Source organism: Crocuta crocuta, unplaced genomic scaffold, assembly GCF_008692635.1.
Source record: "Crocuta crocuta isolate KB4526 unplaced genomic scaffold, BGI_CrCroc_1.0 scaffold270, whole genome shotgun sequence".
In the NCBI taxonomy this organism is placed as follows: Eukaryota; Metazoa; Chordata; class Mammalia; order Carnivora; family Hyaenidae; genus Crocuta; species Crocuta crocuta.
In genome coordinates, this window is record NW_027527569.1 from 987,960 (window position 1) to 1,009,375 (window position 21,416).

At 35.8% G+C, this 21,416-nt stretch overlaps 1 pseudogene; it reads right to left on the reverse strand.

Annotated features, from left to right (window-relative positions):
- Positions 1–2,958: 2,958 nt before the first annotated feature.
- LOC144236833 (zinc finger CCHC domain-containing protein 17 pseudogene) lies at positions 2,959–4,282 on the reverse strand (annotated as a pseudogene).
- Positions 4,283–21,416: the final 17,134 nt, after the last annotated feature.

Below are 21,416 nucleotides of genomic sequence, written 5' to 3' on the forward strand. Positions count from 1 at the left end.
AGTTGCCCTGTAAGGTGCCAGGTACTGAGTCCTGAATGTTTGGGACTCACATTTTCTGCTGTTGTTGTTACTGATATTGTTAATACTTCAGCTTATATTGCTATTCATAATTACAAGTATGATTACTTTTTGCAAAACACCTAATTTTTAAAATGAAGGCAAGTACTTTCTGGCTGTAGAGCATAAGCTGTATAAAAATGGTGATCTTTTATTTTATAATTTGTCATATAAATTCTTCCAAGAATTGTTTGAAGAGACACACCTTCTATTTTAACACGTTTATATATCATTATCAATTTATGGTTTTAAATTTATTTACTTTTTTATTTAAAAAATTTTTAAATGTTTATTTTTGGGAGAGAAAGAGAGAGAGAGAGACCGAGTGATGGGAGAAGGGCAGAGAGAGAGGGAGACAAGAGTCTGAAGTAGTCTCCAGGCTCCCTGCTGTCAGCACAAAGCCCACGGTGGGGCTTGTACTTGTGAACTGTGAGATCATACCTTGAGCCTGGACGCTTAACCAACTCAGCCATGTAGGCACCCAAATTAATGTTTGTTTTAAATGTTTGTTTATTTATTTTGAGAGAGAGAGTGTGTGTGAGTGTTCACACAACATGAGCAGAGGAGGAGCAGAAAAAGGGAGAGAGAGAGTCCTAAGCAGGGTCTGCACTGTCAACATAGAGCCCAATGCAGGGCTCAGTTTCACCAACAGTGAGATTATAACCTTAGCTAAAATCAGGAGTTGGACACTTACCCGACTGAGCCACCCAGGAGCCCCCGTTTTTATGCTTCTAAAAATGAACTGTCTTTGTAGATGCAGATATACATTTTTGTATTAATACACTCTGCCTAAAACATGTTATCAATGAGAATTATACCTTCTTAAACAAAAATAGGGAAGAATTATGTACTAGAGCCATCACTACCAATAAGTCTTAGATAAGAAACATGACCACACTTGAATACAAGCCTTAATTGTTGAGTTATATGAAACTGTTTTTTATGAAATCCAAGCCTTAGGTTTGAATTTTGGGTGACCTAATTAATTGTCTTCAGTTAAAAAGTTACAGATTTTAGTCTTAATTTAGGTCAAATAGAAGTTATCTTTGACAAATAGAATTGAGTAAAATCACTTAGGTCAAATAGAAGTTATCTTTGGCAAATAGAATTGAGTAAAATCAGTAGAATTGATTAAATCTACCAGTAATTTGTACCATAAACTCATAGAGTTATCGAATCTGCATGTTGAAATGGCCTTCAGAAGTAACCTGACTCAATCTCCTACTTCTCTAGGAATCTCCCTGTTAACATCCTTGGCTAATGCTTACCTGGTCACTTCTCAGGGGAAGCATGCCTGATTTGGAGATGTTACAGCCATTCAGAAGTCTTAGTGCTATTGAATCTGATGATGTGTCTCCTTTTACTATGTAATTATGAGTTAATCTCCTCTAGAGTTTTCTCCCTCATTTACATGAGTGCCCTTCAAGTATTTAGACAATTTGTATGCTTTCCCACAGATTTCTCTTCTTTTCACTAATTCTCTCAACCATTGCTTGAATGATACAGTTAAAGACCTATTACCATTTAGCTCACATTCCTCTAAAGCACACTAGAATTTATTAATATATATCTCTAAATGAGGTGCCAAAAGTGATCACCACATTATACATGTGCTCTGACCAGCAGAGCCTACAACACTGTCCCTCTGTGTCATCTAACCATATGATTCCATCATCATATCTGGAATATACACTTTCATTTGGCAGTTACCATTTAATTTTCTCATAGAAAATCTCAGGACAGTATTATCCTTTTTTTAAATAACAAAATGTGTTTGATTGACCATGTGTGCATATGTCTGACCCTACTGTCAGAAAGCTTTAAGTTTAATTGTAAATTCATGTGTTTGGCACATTTGTTGGCTTCTTTTGCTTGATTTTTATTTTTCATCCATTTCACATATGTGTCCTTTCTGAAAAGATATTCATGAAGAGTAAAATAATTTATGAAACATGGCTCATCAACTTGAATTGGTTTATTCATAAATGAATTATTTATGACTAGAAACTAATTCATTTAAATGATCAATGAATTAATTAATTAATCCATTATTCAACTCAATTATAATTTTTGAGTGACCACTGTGTTCAAAGTATTTATAATGAAGAAGAAAGAGACAAGATTTCTCCATAGAGCTCTTCTTCCAGAGAACTTATAAACAACTGAGCAGATAAAAATATGTAAGCACAAGGTAATAGTACAATATGAAGGGTATCCATACATACATACACTTATCAGTTATACTCTGGGACAGTTAAGTACCTACTGTAAATATCCTTACAATCTTTTCATGTATCTTGGGATTTAGTTCCTTAATGTTAATATTTTTTTTTCCAGTTTTCTAGTGTGGAGACTTTTCTCCTTGATAAATAAATTAAAAATAAAATGGGAATTGAAGAATATTAATTTAGTTTTCTAGAATTTTCAAATGTTTTAATATTTTCTTTTGATCTTTCTTTTGTTGATTTCTCCTTTGATTCCATTTTGGTAAGAAAACACACATGCTTTATATAATGTCCAAGGCTTTTGGTTTTACCTGGTAGGTAGAATAGGGAAAATTACAACTACTTTATCATCTCAAAAGCATAAATCCTGCTGGTAGTTTTCTATATCACTTCTATTTTCTCCTTGTTACTAGCATAACCTCATTTTTATTTGGGGAGTCAATGAGCCAAGTTAAAAATACTTACCTTCCTAGACTCCTCTACCTTTAGGGATGGCCCTGTGATCAGATTTTGGCCCATAAAAAAACAGCTAAAGTCTACTGGGTAGGACTTTTGGAAATGCTAGTGTCATTCTAACAAAAACAGACACATTCACCTTTCTCCCCTTCTTTTGGATTAACTTGCATACATGATGCTTGGAGTTACAACAGCTATCTTGTGCCCAAGAGAAAAAAAACTACCCACTGAGACTGGTGGAGAAAGAAGCTAAACAGAACTTGAATTCTTCATCAACTCCTCGAGCAGCTGCACCAGCCTCAAAGTTCCCACTAAGGAGTGTTTATTATGAGGGGAAAAGTATAGGGTTTAAGCTATGCTTATTGACTCTTTGTTATGTGCACTAACCATAATTCTAACAAGTTATTCATTCTGGTTTTTTTCTAGTCAATTTGGAACAAGCTTTTACTTGACTTTCAAAATTCAATTCAAGGCAAGTTCCACTAGGATGACTTCCATGGTCCTAACTTAAAACAGAAGCCCTGCCCTGTTCCACCAAATACCACCTTCTTTCACAATTTATCTAACTGCATTGTTTTTTAAATTTATGATCCTTTCTTCACTAAATGACTTGTTGAGGGAAAGAATTATGCCCCTCCACTTTTTTTTTTCTATGTAGTGCCAGGATTGTAAGCAGAGACCTGAAGTGAAACCAAGGGATACGCACAGTAGTAAACATAAAGTAAAGCAATGATCTTGGCTTGAGCTATCTGGCTCAATGATCTGGCAGAGTGTCACATACAAGTTCAGGAATTGCAAACAATGTTTTTCTGTCTGTCACTTGGAGCACAGTAGAATAATGTTAAGGGAATTGAAAAAGTAAGCACCATCTTATCATGTTCTCCCTCGTACTGCTGCTCTCCCCCTGCCCCTGTGTTGGATGCCGCAGAGATCACTCACCAATCGGCCCAGGACCGACTGAACAGGAAGGGGCCAATCACTGTTCTCCAATTGCTGGACTTCTCAAATTCTGCTGACTTTGCCTCTTCCTTTTCCTCTTTCTCATCAGGTATCAGGGAATATTTGTTCCCTCCTGATTGCATAAGCCAATCCTTCACAAAGTAGCCTTTATTGACACACTTCTTGCAGGTGATGTTCAGGACAGCCTTGAGGGTGATCTGTCCCATGGAATCATGGAAAGGCCGCCCATGCCTCTCTTCTTGCTCAGTGATAGCATTGTTGGGGTTGAGGTCTTTCTCAGTCCTTTGGTTGACAACTTTCATGGAGAGGGATACTTTTATTCTATCATTTTTTATCTCTTAGCCAATAAGCTTCATCCACACCTTTTCTCTGACATCTACTATCTCAGAGGACTAGAGATATGTGACATAATGACATGGATGGGCAGGATAGGATGACATGTGAGTTTGCTGGAACAGGCCTTGCTTCCTACACCGTGGGATTTTGAGAAAGGCTTCATAGTCTGTTGCCATAGCAACCTCTCCTTGTAGAATAGTGTGGAGAGCAGGCAAGTTCTCCATGGTCTCGGATCCTCCTGAATTCATCTTTAATGTTCTATGGCTCCATTTCTCTTCTGCTAAAAGTAATTCAAGTGTCTTCATGTCAGTTCCCAGTCTCCTGGCCACAACATTGCATGAAACACCAAAACCCAGGCCTTACTGAGCACTTTTGTTTGGCAAAAGTCAGTACTCAATAAATGTTTGTTAAAAAGACAGATGAACAAAGTTTTCTAAGCAGGATTTCTTGCATTGTAGTTTGCTGTTGTTGTTTGTAACTATTTTCTAAGTGACCATCTATATAGAATATGGTGTTGGTATATCTTCTTTTTCTTAGCACTAGTGGAAATAGCTGAGACATTGGACAGGAATTATTGCCAGAGTTATATTAAATACATTTAATTAAAGTAAAACAACATTAATTCATCTGTTCTTTATGAAATTGGCAAGCCAACTTCATCTATGATGCCAAATTTTGGATATATATGTATTTTGTATCTGAAAAAGTAGTTTGCAGGGTCTAAGGATGTGGGGGAGCTTCCTGTACAGATCTGACTGGTGTTTATGCTTCCTAAAGTTCTCATGCGATAGATGCAATTGTTCTTCTGGGATCCATCTTGGAATGACTGTATACTTGCTGTTTGGCTGCCTGTGCAATGCTAGGATGCTTTTATGACCATCCCAAACCCTCACTGATTTTGCCTGAGAAGGAGTGAACTACTTTTCCTTTCTGCTGGAATCGTAATCTTTTCTCTCCACTACTGGAATCTACTTTTCATCTCCCTCATTTCTTAACTTCTGTCTGGGTTCACTTAACAAGATAAAATGACTCCAAAGGAAATCTCATATCTGGTAGTTTTCTAAGGGCAGAACCACCACGTCCCAGTATGAGTTTCTTGTAATGTCCTAAGGACAGAATGAGAGGTATGGTTGTTTCCTGAAATGAAGCAGGGAAGGACTGAAGGAATGTCCAATTAGCTAACACTCGGCTCCTATTTTCTTGATTTTCATATGTGGATCCTTTTGGTGTTTACATTTCTTTTGAGAGTCATGGAGTATAACTCTGTAGAATAAATACAGATTCGTGCCCTTTGTTTTGGAAAAGTTGAAGTAAAATTGTAAATGCATTATTAGTATATATGTATATTTAAAAACCTATTTTCTACCTACAATTATATGAAAACAAGGAAATCACCTTTCACAATGACACTGGGTGGATATGCATAGTGCTATATTTAAAATAAAAAATGTCACTTAGATACACAAAATACCATGACTATCAAAATGGGACTGGGTCAGGAAATTACAAAGTAAAAAAAAAAGTATTATATCCTAACATACAGGAACCAGTGCGATGGGATGAGCGATACACTATACTAATGTTGGAATATTGTTTCTAAGAAAAAACATTATTCTGAGTATGGACTTAACTCTATGAACCTCAATTTTTTAACCTATAAAACAGAATGAATATTTAATATGAATAATTATTATGAATATTTAATGAGTATTTACTCTGCCTTTATCACAGGATTATTGGAAGGACAACTAACAACATAAAAATGAAAATGCTTTAGTGCCTCCCACGTGCCACGAATGTAGGCATTATTTAATATAGTTAATAAAAATATTTGCAGACTATAATTATCACCCCCCAAAATCAAGAAGTTTCAAATTATTAGTTGTTGGGGAAGGTAAATGCTACATGAGGCTAAAGTTATACATACATGTTAAAAGCTTAGTTTTCTGTGCTTAATACAACATTGCTATAGTGGTTTTTTTTTCCCTAAAAAATATCTGAAACTCAATTATGGCCAAAAAAACAACTACAGATGTTTTTATATGGTCAAAAAGTTAAAAAATGTAACAGCACATTGTTAGAACAAATCCAACAGTAACAGAAAGCTAATAATGAGAACGAGCAGTTCCCATCCTCCTCCTTTTTGTAGAGGCAAAGGTTTAATTCAGCAGTTTCTTCTGATATTTTTCCAAACTATATGTTTCTAGGAAGAATTTTTGGATTGATGACTTTTAGAAACTACCTTTCGAATTTCTACAATAAAAAGGAATATTGGGCTTTTTAAACGTCCCCACCATGCCTCCATTTCTCTCAACTGTATCCCTTTAAACACTGAAATTAAGTCAACGATCATTGCTTTTGTCAATGTTTCTGCAAATACAGCTTCACTAGAGTCACCATGTGGCCCCATGTGGCAAACCCTCACTTGGGAGGTTTCTGTATTGTACAATAATCGCCCTACTTCCCAGATGCCCAGGTTGCTGTCTCAATATCTTTAATTTATACCTTTCCCTTTGTAGCTTTACATTCATTCCCCATAATCTGGATTGTTTCCAGCAGTTCCAAAGCTGTCACACTGAGGTCTCTCTTTACTGTCTTCTTGATTTGATCCAATATTTCCTGAATCCTGTCTTTCTCTTCTTGATTTACTCGTGAATTTGCTGAAGAACGTGTTTTGGGACGTCTCAAGAAAGAAAGGTGTCATGGGAGGCAAATGTGTGGAAATTTGACACATGTGACAATGCCTGGTGTTCTTGTATCTCACATGTGATGAGGGTTTGGCTGGGTAGAGTTTTCATTTGAAAAGCGTTTTCCCTCAGAATATTAAAGCACTTGCTCCAATGTCATTTATTTTCATTATGTTTTAAAATGTTTATTTACTTTTTGAGAGAGAGAGAGAGCAAGCAGGGGTGGGGCAGGGAAAGAGGGAGACACAGAATCTGAAGCAGGCTCCAGATTCCAGGCTCTGAGCTGTCAGCACAGAGCCCCAGGCAGGGCTAGAACTCATGAACCATGAGATCATGGCCAGAGCCAAAGTCAGATGCTTAACCGACTGAGCCACCACGGCGCACCTCCAATGCCATTTAACATTTAGTGCTCCTTGTGAGAAATATCAGTCTTGCTCCTTTGTTCATGACTTGTTTCTTTTAAATCTCCAGACTTTAGAATTTTCTATTTCCTATACTAAAATCTTATAATGTGTGCTCTAGTATGGATCTGTTTTTATTGTTTTTGCTGGGTACTAGAAGGTTTTTTCAATTAGAAATATATATTCTTTATTTCAAAGAAATTCCCTTGATTTCTTTCTTTAATACTCTCTTCCTTTGAATTGTTTAATTCTCCATAGAACTCTAATTTGTTGAATATTAAATTTTCTACATAATATCTCTAATTTTCTTAATTTCTGCTCATAGTTTTCCTTGTTCTTTCTCTTTCTCTCACTTTCTGCACTATTTCCTTAATATTGTCTTTCAATATTTTTAGAGCAATTTTTTCAGCAATTATATTTTATGTTATAAAGAGTTATTTGTTGGTTTCTGATATTTTTCTTTTCCAAGGAATGATGGGCAGATTTCTAAGATGGCCTCCAAAATTCTTGGTTTCTCATGTATACACCTTAAATAATTAAATCCTCGTGAATGGAGGAGGAAACTATGATTATGATGGTATATTGTTTTCTTGACTGTAGTCAAGATTTCATGAAAGGAAAGATTTTGTATAAGTAATTAAGTTATTGATCAGTAGACTTTGACTTAATTAAAAGGCAAATTGTAGTGGGTAGGCTTGAGGTAATCAGTTGAGTCCTTCAAAGAGAGTCCGTTGGTCGGTGGTAGAAGCAGTCACTGAGCTGTATTCCTGCTGGTCTAGAGGTAAGTAATATTCATTTTATAAACAGGTTAAGGAGGCCACCTGGCAAGGAACTGTTGGGTGCTCTCTAGGAAATGAGAGTAGTTCCTGGTCTATGGCTAGTAAAAGAATCAGGGATTTCTGTCCTATAACCACAAGGGCAGTGAATTCCTTCACCAACCAGTTAGCTGGGAAGTGGAGTCTGAGCTTCAAATGAGAACCCCAACCTGGGCTACATCTGACTGGTGCCTTGCAAGAGCCTAAGTAGAGGTGCTGTAAGATAATAAATTTGCGTTGTTTTAAAATGAAGGTTTGTGGTAATTTATTACACAGCAATAGAAAACTAATACACATAGCAACTTGTTCTTGTTTGTGGAAGGAATATCTTTCTCACTCAACTTCCCTTCATTACTTCATTTATTACTTTATTATTTAAGCTCTCTCTTGAGTTAAAAGCTCTCCTCAAATAATGGTTATTCTTAGTTTTCCTTGTATTTAAATGTGAGACATTAAGAAGGGGATAAGGTACCTGAGTGAAGCATTGTGACAAACAAGGTTCCATTTAGGTAGATACAGCCAGAGATGTGGAGAACTTTTCTTCGTTCCTATTAAATTCCTCTGAAGAGAAATGTTTGAAACTCTGGCTAAGTGCTAAATGCCTGCCTGGCTGTTAGAATTCAGCCTGTGGGATGGGCAAGGAAGTCTGAGTGCTTGACAAACTTCAAGGCTGACTGTCAATTGAGTCCTATTTTCAGTCCTGAGCCAATCTCTACTAAGACCATCTGCACTTTAAATATTCCAAAGAAAACGCCTCAGATTCATCTTGCCTAGAGGGTAAATATTCAGATGCTAGTATTCTGTGTGTCTGTGTGTGGCCACTTTCAGTATTGTCCTGTGACAAACTCCTTTACCACTGGCGGCCTCAAAGCTGCCATCCATTGTACATTTGGCTGACTGCTGAGACCTCCTCATGTCTGAGCCATAAATCAATTCTCTTAAAGTCTATATCCTCTTATATACACACTTTAGATTATAGGTTTCACAAAACTGATGAACAGGTTCCATTTTTAAAAATGGAAACTAACAGGATGCCTGGGTGGTTCAGTCAGTGAAGCTTCCTACTCTTGGTTTTGGCTCAGATCATGATCTCTTGTGCTTTCTCTATCAAAACAAATAAATAAAATGAGAAATAAAATGGAAACTAATAGAAAACATACTATTTTTAAGTTTTTTAAATGTTTATTTATTTATTTTGAGAGAGAGAGAGAGAGCACGTGTGCAAGTGGAAGAGGGGCAGAGAGAGGGAGGGAGAGAATCCTAAATAGGCTCCATGCCATCAGCATAGAGCCCTACATGGGGCTCAAACTCACGAACCGTGAGATCATGACCTGAATTGAAACCAAGAGTCAGAAGCTTAATCAACTGAGCCACCCAGGTGTCCCCAGGAAAACATACTATTAAATGCAGTTTACTGTGCTGTGGAAGCTTACTAAGATAATATTTATGCATATGAAGGTTGACATTGCAGGAGCATTTAAATTATGAGGGAGGATTTTTGTATATGATTTAAAATATAGATTTGATACACATGAATTATTTATATACTCATGGTTTGAGGGTAGCTACAAAAATAATAACTGGCATGAAGGATTCAGTTGTCACAACTTCTCTCCCCTTCAGCTTTTGTCTGGCTGAAGGCACCTGAGGATTTAACCTTGGGCTCCTCCACCAGCAGCCAATGTTTCTTGCCAACTATTTCAGTTGTTCCATTGCTCACCACCCCCTTCTGCCCAACTGGCAGTATTTTTGATGAAACAGAGGGGAGGCTGCTCTGTTGGTGGAAACTCTCTCATTTGTCAGATAAATATCTCCATATATGTAGCTCAGATTAATTAGCTCCAGGGTAAGGAGTTGCTTAGCTGTTAAGGAAATATTAGTCACTGTCTCTGATGAGAGATAGAGGAAGAACCAAAAAAAATAAAAAATAAAAAGTAAAGTCCTAAAAGTACTCCAATAATTTAGAAAAAAGGGATGGTTCTACATTAAAAAATTAGGGGCTCCAGGGTGGTTCAGTCGGTTAAGTGGCATCAGACTTTGGCTCAGGTTGTGATCTCAAGGTTCGTGAGCCCCACATCGGGCTCAGTGCTGACTGCACAGATCCTGGAACCTACTTCAGATTCTGTGCCTCCCTCTCTCTGCCCTCCCCTGCTCACACACTCTGTCTCTCTTTCACAATAATAAATAAACATTAAAAAAAAAAGAAATCATAAAATAAATTCATAGGAGCTGTGTTAAGAAAGATATAAATATCAGAGGTGTGAAAGACTCTTCATGCTCCTAGCCCTAAGTTCTAATGAAATCTACAGTGTTGCAAGCATAGAGGCTAGGCTATTACTCTAGCTATGTAAATGAATTGCTAGAGTTATATACATGAATAATGAGATTTTAAAGTGGAAAGATTACATGGAAAAGGGTAGATTTGAGCAGAGATTAATAATGTGCAATGAGTTACACATATAGTATATTATTGCCATATTCCTTATGCATGAAGATAAAATCTATGTCTTCATAACAGCAAACAAAGAGGATTTGGGTTTATATTCAAAAATTCTGTAAGATAAAAAAACTGACAATAATTGCTTCTAAATTGACATATAATTCATTCTTATTTCCAAAGAGCTTTTAGACTTTAAGGAACTGTTCATCAAGATTACATTTGAATTGTTCACTTATTTCAACCATGTTTCTGAATTTTTGAAAATATGATACAACATTCCTATTAGTATTGCTTTCTTGCAGTGAGAGAGAAAGCAGTTATTATTATTAATATTAGTAATAACAAAAGTTGTGATTGCAGAAAACAAGATCAGAAGAGTCAGCAAAAGTAAGAATCACATTTTATTTATTAATTTGACTTATTAAAAATATAGTGGCCACAGCTTATAGGCACACATGTAAACTCATAATTATAGGATAAAATATATATGTAATAAAGACACAGTAAATAAGAGGAAAAGACAGAAAAATAAAATACAAAATATACTAAATGCTCGAAGCAGAGTAGGTACTAAGAAAACCAGATTAGGTGGTAGCTGATGTTACATAATTTCAAAAACATATTACATAAGCTTCCACTCCTCCCAAGGAAGAAAAATCTAAGCTCTTCCTCCTTGTTTATATGACATATGGTATTTTTTCTTAAATATGTTCAGGGGTGTTCTGGTGTGTTATTTTGAACATGTATTACAAATAAATAGAATAGAATACCATTTGTTTTTTCATGTGCTGATAACCAACTACTGAAGAAAACATGCAAAACAGAAGACATAGTAACTAATTGTGTGTTTAGTGAAAAGATAAAAAATCTATTCTATCAAGTAAACTATTTACGTAGGTGAGGTGAATAATCTCTCCCATTCAGGTTTAAGTATGTTTACTTTTTTCTAGAGCCCTGAACAGCAATATTCAGACACCTCACCCCCTGAAGAAAGCAAACTAAATTCATACGGTATGATACTGTCTTTCAGAGCTACATCATTTTACTGGTCACATTAAGACTCTTCAAATACTTGGGCAATTTTGTCAGTGACTTGGCCAGTCTGAAATTAATAATGGCAATATTTTATTTCACATTTTGCTTTTATCTTCTTCCTTCCTGCCTGCCTGCCTGCTTGCTTGCTTGCTTTCTTTCTTTCTTTCTTTCTTTCTTTCTTTCTTTCTTTCTTTCTTTCTTTCTTTCTTTCTTTCTTCCTTCCTTCCTTCCTTTCTTTCTTTCTTTCTTTCTAACCCCTTGCTAGAATTGATTCTCTAAAAAGCTGAGCATCTCAAACAGATTTGCGGCTGACACTAAAAGTTTTTCAAATCCTTTATGGGGTCAAATGAGCTTATATCTAACTTTTTGCTTTCCCCTCAATTTAGAAATGTCCTCACCATACAGAACACAGCACTAGACCATATGGAATCATGAAAGAGAATGATAAATTCCTTTTACATGGAGGTTTTTTTTCATGGATATGATTCTCTTTGTAAAAATCTTTAACACCTCTTGAATAAAAATACTTAGGGGCACCTGGGTAGCTCAGTCAGTTAAGCATCCAACTTTGGCTCAGGTCATGATCTCAGAGTTCATGGGTTTGGAGCGTGCTTTGGATTCTGTGTGTGTCTCTTTCTCCCTCTGCCCCTCCCTCACTCACGCTCTGTCTCTCTTTCTCTCAAAAATGAATAAACATTTAACAAATTTAAAAAAATAAATAATTACTTGCTCGCCAACCATTAAGGTTTTGGAATGCAAGTAACATGAAAGGCTTTTAAAGCTACATTCTCAGGAAATCAAGGATTCTATGTCTGTGTATCTCCCATTAGGGATCAGCAACTTCTTTTTTGTATATAAAATGACTTTTGCATTAATGACCTGGTAATTTGTAATGTATATGAATTGTGACTTGTTAGAAATTAATTTTTCCACATATTCCTGGTTAAGTAGCCTTTAGTTTTATCTTACAATATTTACTATATTTAAGGGACACCTGGGTGGTTCAGTGAGTTGAGCATCTGACTTCAGCTCAAGTCACGAACCCATGGTTTGTGAGTTCAAGCCCCACACTGGGCTCTGTGCTGTGGAGTCTGCTTGGGGTCCTGTTTCCCTCTCTCTCCACCTCTTCCCTCCAAAATAAATAAATAAACTTAAAAAATATTTACTGTATTAGAAGCTAATAGAAATATTTATTAGTATAGTTGTTTTATAAAATATCTTATAATTCAGGCATTTTACAAAATCAGACTTGGCAAAACCTTCATTATACTAAATTAATGAATTTTTAAATAAATTCCATTCATTTATTAATTCTAAACTACATACTGGGCGCTTTGTATTTATCAGAACCTGTTAGATGTGCGCTGAGTGGGTCATAACCTTTTCCCTCAGGGGAATTCTTATCTGGTTTGGAAAGTACAGGTAAATAAATGATGTAAAAGTGAAGTTATAATGAGCTGTGCAAAGTCCAGTGGCATACAGAGGATGGAAGTTCAGGTGTGTATCTACAGAGGAAGCAACTTCTCTGTTAAAATTTAAAGACTGACTGACTTTCTGAGTAAATAATGGTTAGAAGTACATTACATTCGAAGAAGTCATATGCAAAGGAATCAGGGAATCAAAATAGAATTCTGACAAAAGTTGCATGAAATGATAAAAATAAATCACTGATGAAGTCAGCACAGAAATAATACTGCTTAGTGCCTAGTTCACTCAGATCCTAAGGGTTGAATGGAGATGGAATTGAAATCAGAATTTGGTAGGATTTATAACGGAGGTTTCCAAAGGTCACCTTTCAAATAGATCAAAATGATATTAAAATTTCAGGTGAGGTTGAAATATTTCATTATTCATTATTTATTTTTTTAAATGTTTATTTATGTTTGAGAGAGAGAGTGGGATCGGGGGGTGGGGAGCAGAGAGAGAGAGAGGGAGACACAGAATCTCAAGCTGTCAGCACGGAGCCCGACATGGGCCCGGAACTCACCACTGTGAGATCATGACCTGAGCTGATGTCAGACGCTCAACCGACTGAACCATCCAGGCACCCCAAAATATTTCATAATTTAAATGAAAAGTGAAAATAGCCACAGAAAGAGACTAGAATGCTTCAGATATATAAAGTATCAGTCTGGGAAGTGAAAACTAATTTAAAGCCAAAACTGTTAACTGAAGTGAAGTGATTTCCAGGCAATCTCCATGTCAGCAAATGGGGTTACCAAGAAGAGAACAGCATTCTCCCACATCCTGGTTGACTTAAGATGAATGAATCACGCATTCTTCTGTTTCAGTAAATCTGTACTTAGTGTTGGATGATCTAATCAGTGGCATGCATTTGGTTTGTACCTCCCTGTGCTGTGACAAAGTCTTAAGTCAGCTCAGTGGCGGCAGCACTGCTGGGCATCAGAACTATGTTTATGAAATGAGTTACTGTAGCAAGAAATGTGTGGGAAGAACTGGGGAAAGAATGTGCTGTGCAATTCAGTTGTATTCCTAGCTTTTCTCCGGAGGGTGAATTTTCAGGTGACATTGGGAAAGTCTTTTATCCTCTTTATGCTTGAATTTCTCTTTCATGCATGGAACATTTTGTTCCTGAATTACAGAAAGAGACCAAAACTGATGTCCTTCCTAGAAGTAATCCCAGGATAATGGAAAGTTTTATAGGGCTTTAACGTCTACTTATGGTGTTTTCTTAATTTCAATGTAAAGTGCATTATTCAGTCAAGACAGGAGTGAAGAGTATAGTGACACAAAACTAATTTTATTGCATTGTGATTTTTATTTTATAATTTAATATTCTGACACTTTATTTGCGACCTTGCAATCTCATCTATTTTATTGTTGTGGTACTTCATTCTCTATAGCTAGAAACCCAGGTGTTCAAATCTTAGCTCTATCACATGACCTTGGGCAAATTACTTAACTTCTCTCTGCCTCAGTTTTCTTATCTGTAAAAAATGGGAAGGAATCTAATAATACATGTCTCATAGGATGTTGTGAGGGGAAAATGTCAATGAATGTAAGATGCATGAAACATTACCTGGCACATAGTAAAGACATACTATTTTATTTTCAAGAAGTTACTTATTCAAGCTTTTTTAATTATTATCCAAAAAATAGATTATATGTCATAGGGCTGTTAAAAGAATCAAACTGAAAATCTGAGCATAAACAATCAGTAACATGCAAACCAAGGGGTTGTTTTTCTTATTCTGTAGCTATTTCCAAATACTGATGACTGGTAGACAAAGTGGTACTGCAAATTATCCTGGTGACCAGGGACACCCCAAGCCTTTGCTATTTTATCCCTACTGATGTGCTCTTTTCCTAAAGGAAATTTCCTTTTATAGATATACCTGATAGTAGTTGCCCAACCCAACTTCTAAATAAAAAAAAGTTTCCTCTCCTTTTGTATTAGTCTTCTAGGAAAAGGATAGAAAAAATGACTACAGTCTGTAGTGTCATGCATAAAAACATATACTTTTGTTTTTTATTTAAGGAAAGTCATTTTATTTTATTTATTTTTTATTTAAATCCAAGTTAGTTAACATATAGTGTAATAATGATTTCAGGAATAGAAGTTAGTGATTCATCACTTACATATACCACCCAGTGCTCATCCCAACAAGTGCCGTTCTTAATGCCCATGGCCCATTTAGCCCATCTCCCCATCTACACCCTTCCAGCAACCCTCAGTTTGTTCTCTGTATTTAAGAGTCTCTTCTAATTTGTCTCCCTCTCTGTTTTTATCTTATTTTTGCTTCTCTTCCCTTATGTTCATCTGTTTTGTTTCTTAAATTCTACTTATAAGTGAAATCATAGGATATTTGTCTTTCTCTGACTGACTTATTTTGCTTAGGAAAATAAACTCTAGTTCCATCCGCATTGTTGCAAATTGTTAAGATTTCATTCTTTTTGATTGTTGGGTAATAAAGAGCCCAAATGTCCATCAGTTGATGAATGGATAAAGAAGTTGTGGTATATATATACACACAGAACATGTACTTTAAAGTAAAGGCTTTCTTGGGGCACATGGGTGGCTCAGTCAGTTGGTTGTCGACTTTGGCTCAGGTCATGATCTCACAGTCTGTGGGTTCGAGCTCTGTGACAGGCTCTGTTCTGACAGCTCAGAGCCTGGAGCCTGCTTCAGATTCTGTGTCTCCCTCTTTCTCTGCCCCTCCTCCACTCGCTCTCTGTCTCTGTCTCTCAAAATAAAATACATAAATTTCAAAATAAAAGACAAATTTTTAAAATAAATAAATAAATAAATAAAGTAAAGGCTTTCTGGTGTTTAATTCCTGACTACCACTTATTGTGTGGTGATGAGCAATGTTTGGCTTCTACATTTGTAAAAATGGATATGGATACCTTAACCTGTTGAATTGCTGTTTTAAAAGACTTACTACATATACAAGATTTACAACTATGCATGGACTTACTACGTATTACAAGATTTACAACTATGCATGGAACATTCTAAGACCTTGATAAATATTAACATTTGTGATAATTATTATTGTTCTTTGTGTTTAGTTGTAGAGTAGATCCTAGTAACAGAGTAAACTGAACTTTGTGTAATTTTATGTTGTGCATGAAAACATTACAAAACAAAATGTACCCAAATCAAATAAAAAGATATCAAAAAGGGTGGTATAAGGACCTCTGAATATTCTTCCCTCCATAAGTTGAGAACAATGGCAGAAATATTCAGAATCTTTTATTGAACTCTGGAAATTAACCAAAAGCTTGCCAAAATTTGTAAACACAGCTTAATTGCAATTAAAAAAGTAATTCTTCTGGAATTTTAACCTTCCCTATTCCCATGCCCTCCTGCAAAGATTTATGGTAATCTTGTAAACCAACAGCACATGATCATGGTGAAAGTCAGCAACCTAGCAGCATTTGGTGGTGCATACTGGGGCTGGAGCTCCTCCGAAGACCCATTCCCAGAGAATTATCATTATTTTACCTTTCAGATGTTTCTTGCTGACAAGGCTGTTTTTACTTGATGTGACTTTTAGCCTACCTAGTGAGAACAGCCTTTTCCCCAGGGCATCTGTCAAAAACAATTAGAGGCAATTATTAAATATTTTGACTGCCTGAGATGGTGGTTAACGTTTGGAGCAAACAATAGACTAACCAAAGAACTTTTTAAAAATCTGGAAAATGAGTTGTCCATAGTGGCTTTGAAAAGGTCTGACGTATTCCTGGGGATCTAGAAGTTTGCCTGCATACTTAGGGCTGCTTAAATGCCCAGAACTGAGTATATGTTAAGAAGAAACCTGAGAAGGACTTACACCCTGGTCTTAGTCATGACCTCACGGCTTTGTGAGTTTGAGCCCTGCATCAAGCTCTGTGCTGACAGCGTAGAATCTGCTTGGGATTCTCTCTCTCTCTCTCTCTCTCTCTCTCACCCCTCCCCTGCTCATGCTGTGTCTGTCTCTATCTCAAAGTAAATAAGTAAACTTAAACAGTTTTTAAAATGAATAAATGTTAAAACAATTTTTTTCATAAACAAAAAATTAAAAATGCTCAAATAGCTAAAGGAAAGAATGTCTAAAGAATTAAAGGAAAGTTTGAGAATGATATCTCAGTAAATAGAAAATACAAATAAAGAGATAGGAATTAATAAAAACACAGACTATAGTTTAAAAGTACAATAACTGACAGTGCCTGGGTGATTCAGTCAGTTGAGTGTCTGACTTTGGCCCGGGTCATGATCTCACAGTACGTGGGTTCAAGCCCCACATCCGGTTCTGTGCTGACAGTTGAGAATCTGGAGCCTGCTTTGCATTCTGTGTCTCCCTGTCTCTCTGCCCCTCCCCCACACTGTTTCTGTCTCTCTTTGTCCCTCTCAAAAATAAATGAACATTAAAAAAATTAAAAGTACGACAACTGAAATAAAATTTACTAGAGAGGCTCGATGGTAGATTTGAATGGGCAGAAGAAATAATCAATAAATTTAAAGTAAATTAATTGAGATTATCCAGTTTTAGAAATAGACAAAAGAATAAAGTAAAACAGATTCTCAAAAACCAATGGAATGCTATCAAGCATAAGGCATATTCATGATATTTCCAGATGTCAAGAAGAGAGAGAGAAAGGTGAAGTAAGACTATTTGAAGAAATTATGACTGAAAACTTCTCAAATTTGATGAAAAATTTATTGACAAATTCAAGAAGCTCAGTGAACTCCAAATATGAAAACCCAAAGAGATTCATACCTAGACAAATTCTAACCAGATTGTCAATGGCCAAAGACAAAGGGAAAATATTGAGAGTAGAAAGAGAGAAACATCTCAGGAGGTACAAGGGTTCCTAGTAAGATTCACAGCCACTTTCTCATCAGAAACAATGAAAGCCAGAGGGCAGTATGAGGATACATTCAAAGTGCTGGAAGAAAAAGATTGTTAACCCAAAGTATTCTTCAAAACTATCACTTGCAAAACCATCTCTAGCAAAACTATCCTTTGAAAATGAGGGAGAAATTAAGACACGTACCAATAAGCAAAGCTGAGAGCATTCATTACTATCAGACCTCTGCATAAGAAATCATAAAAGGGTGGCTTCAATATCAAATGAAAAACCATCAGATAGTAACTCAAACCCAAATGATGAAATAAAGAGTACTGGTAATAGTAACTAAGTAAATTTTTAAAAAGAAGTGAGTGTATTTTTATTTGGAAGTTTCCTTTTATAATTAAGTTATTAAAAATTTTATTTGAGTATAGTTGACACACAATGGTACATTAGTTTCAAATGTACAACATAGTGATTCAAAAGATCTATATGTTATGCTATGCTTATCACAAGTGTAGCTACCATCTGTCACAGCACTATTACACTATCATAGAGTATATTCTCTATGCTGTGTATTTTATTTCCAAGATATTCATTTTATGACTGGGTACCTATACCTCCTGCTCCCCTTCACCCATTTTGCCCACCCTTCATCCTCCTCTCCTCTGGCAACCATGAGTTTGTTCTCTGTCTTTTATAACTAATTTAAAATATAATTGCATAAGGCAAAGATTGTAAATCTGCTTATAGTCATCTACAACCTAGAGAGGTGTAATTTTTATGACAATAAAAACACAAAGGAGAGGGGAGATAATGGAGCTGCAGAGGAGCAAAGTTTTTGTACAATATTGTAATTAAGCTGGTATTAATCTGAACCAGATTTTTTTCTTTAAGATATTAGCTGTAATTCCCAGGTCAACCACTAAGAAAATAACTAAAAATATATAGTTAAAGAAACAACAAGGGAATTAACATTGTACACTAGAAAATGCCTACTTAACACAAAAGAATGTAGTACTGGAAAAATGGAGGAATAAACAAAGTATACTGTATATAGAAATAAATAGCAAAATCACAGACATATATCCTAATTTATTAGTAATTACAGTATGCATAAACTAAAACAAAGATATTAGTTTTATTTTTTAAAGTATTTATTTATTTTAAGAGAGAGAGAGAGAGAGAGACAGGGCACAAGTGGGGGAGGAACAGAGTGAGAGGGAGACACAGAATCTAAAGCAGGCTCCAGGCTCTGAGCCATCAGCCCAGAGCCTGGCACAGGGCTCAGACCCATCAACCGTCTTATCATGACCTGAGCTGATGTCAGATGCATAACCTACTGAGCCACTCAGGTGCCCCATCAAAGAAATTAGTTTCATAGATTAAAAAATAATCCAACTCTGTGCTGTGTATAAGAGACTCATTTAGATTCAAAGTCACAAATGCATTAAAAATAAAAATATGTAAAAAGACATATCTTGCAATCAGTAACCAAAAGGGAGTGGGAACAGTTATACTAATAGCAGATAGAGTAGATTATAAGGCAAAGATTTTTACTAAAGGAAAGGAAGGGCATTTTGTAATAATGAAAGAGTCAAGCCAACAAGACAATATAACTATAAACTATATGCTAATATCAGAGCCCAAATTATACGAAGGAAAACTGACAGAATTGGAAGGGCAAGTAGACCGCTCAAGAATAATAGCTGAAGACTTCAACATTCACTTTCAATATTTGATAAACAGTTAGAAGATCAATAAAGAAACAGAAGACTTGAACAACACTATACACCAGCTAGACCTAACAGTATCTATGGAACATTATCTATACACAGTCTTTTCAAGTGCACATGGAACATTTTCCTGGATAGATCATATCTTAGTAAATGTAAATTATACAAAGTATGTTCTCTGATCACATGGAATAAAATTGGAACTCAATAACACATGATATTTGGGAAATTCACAAATATATGAAAATTAAACAATACCCTCCTAAATAACTGGTGTCTCAAAGAAATCATAAGAGGAAATTAGAAAATACTTTGAGATAAATGACATTGTAAACACAACATACTGAAAATTAATGAAATGCAAATAAAATAGTGCTTACAGGGAAACTTGAAGCTATGAATGCTTAAAATAAAAAAGAAGAGAGATGTCAATTTAATGACTTATCCTTCCACTATGAAACATTAGGAAAAACAAAATAATCAAGAAAAAAAGAAGACTTAAATTAGTAAAATCAGTAATGAAAAAGAGAATGTTACTAATGGCCTCAAAGAAGTAAAAAATATATACGTATATGAAGGTATACTAGAACAATAGTATGTTGACAATTGGATAACCTAGATGAAATGGACAAATTCCCTGAAAGACACCCAACCTAGTGAAAGTGCTTCAAGAAGAAATTGAAAATCTCCACATACAGCTAGTATCCAAAATTTATAAGGAACTCACCAAACTCCACACCNATCTGGCCATGAGTAGCAACATGGATGGGACTTGAGGGTGTTAATGCTGAACGAAGTAAGTCAGGCAGAGAAGGACAGATACCATATGCTTCTACTTATAGGAGGATTAGGAGAAACTTAATGGAGGACCATGGGGGAGGAGAAGGGGAAAAATAGTTGGGGAGAGGGAGGGAGGCAAACCATGAGAGATTCTTGAATGCTGAGAACAACCTGAGGGCCGATGGGAGCTGGGGAGAGGGGAAGGGGGGGTGATGGGCACGGAGGAGGGCACTTGTGGGCATGAGCACTGGGTGTTATATGGAAATCAACTTGACAATAAACTATTTAAGAAAAAAATCTCCACATACAAACAAATAAATAATAAAGAAAAGAATGAGAAAGAAAGGAAAAAAGGCAGGAAAAAACCTCCTGAAAATGTGGTGCTATTTTCATTGGCTTCTTTCTTTAAATGTGTTGTGTGTAATATTTTAAATAAATCATTTGTATTAGTTGAGTATTCTGGTTCCTTAGGATCTAGCTAATTTGTGAGGTGACTTCCTTAACCACTGGCCTGTACCATATGGAGGACTACTGAAAGACTTGTCTGTTCTCCTAACACTGGCATCTGCTGTCTAGAGAAAAGCATGCCCATTTTATGATTGGGAAAGGAATACCATCCTCACACTGGGCTTTCATTTTAAGGAGGTATATCTAAAATTTCAATCAGCTCTTCTTTTCAGTTTATTGTTGGTTAAAGCTACGTGAAAACTGATAAAGCACATCTTCCAGTAGCAATTCCTAGTAGCAGCAGGTACGATTTTTTATAGTGACACAAATGGGATATATAGTTCTGATTTAAAGAAATAGTTCGTATTTTATATTTGGCTCCCTACAGCACATTTGAAATTAAAGAGCCTGTGGGACTCTACTTAGCACTACTGAGAATACAGTCAGTTACTTTTTCTGAAAACAAAGGCCCCAAACATGGAGTAAATATGGTGTCTGAACTGGAGTATGCTGTTGATAAATAAGAGTTATTAAGTAATATACCATTATTTTCAATGTGCTTCCAAAGATTCTACCATTATTTATTACTTTCCTAGACTTTGAGTAGCAACAATGATTAGAGAAATGAACTTGAATATCAATTCAGAAAAGCAGATGATTATCCTCCAGGACAAGTTGTGGGAGTTCTTTTCTCTTGTTTTGTATTTCTATGGCCCTGTAGTGTGACCAGCTAACTGCAGTTGC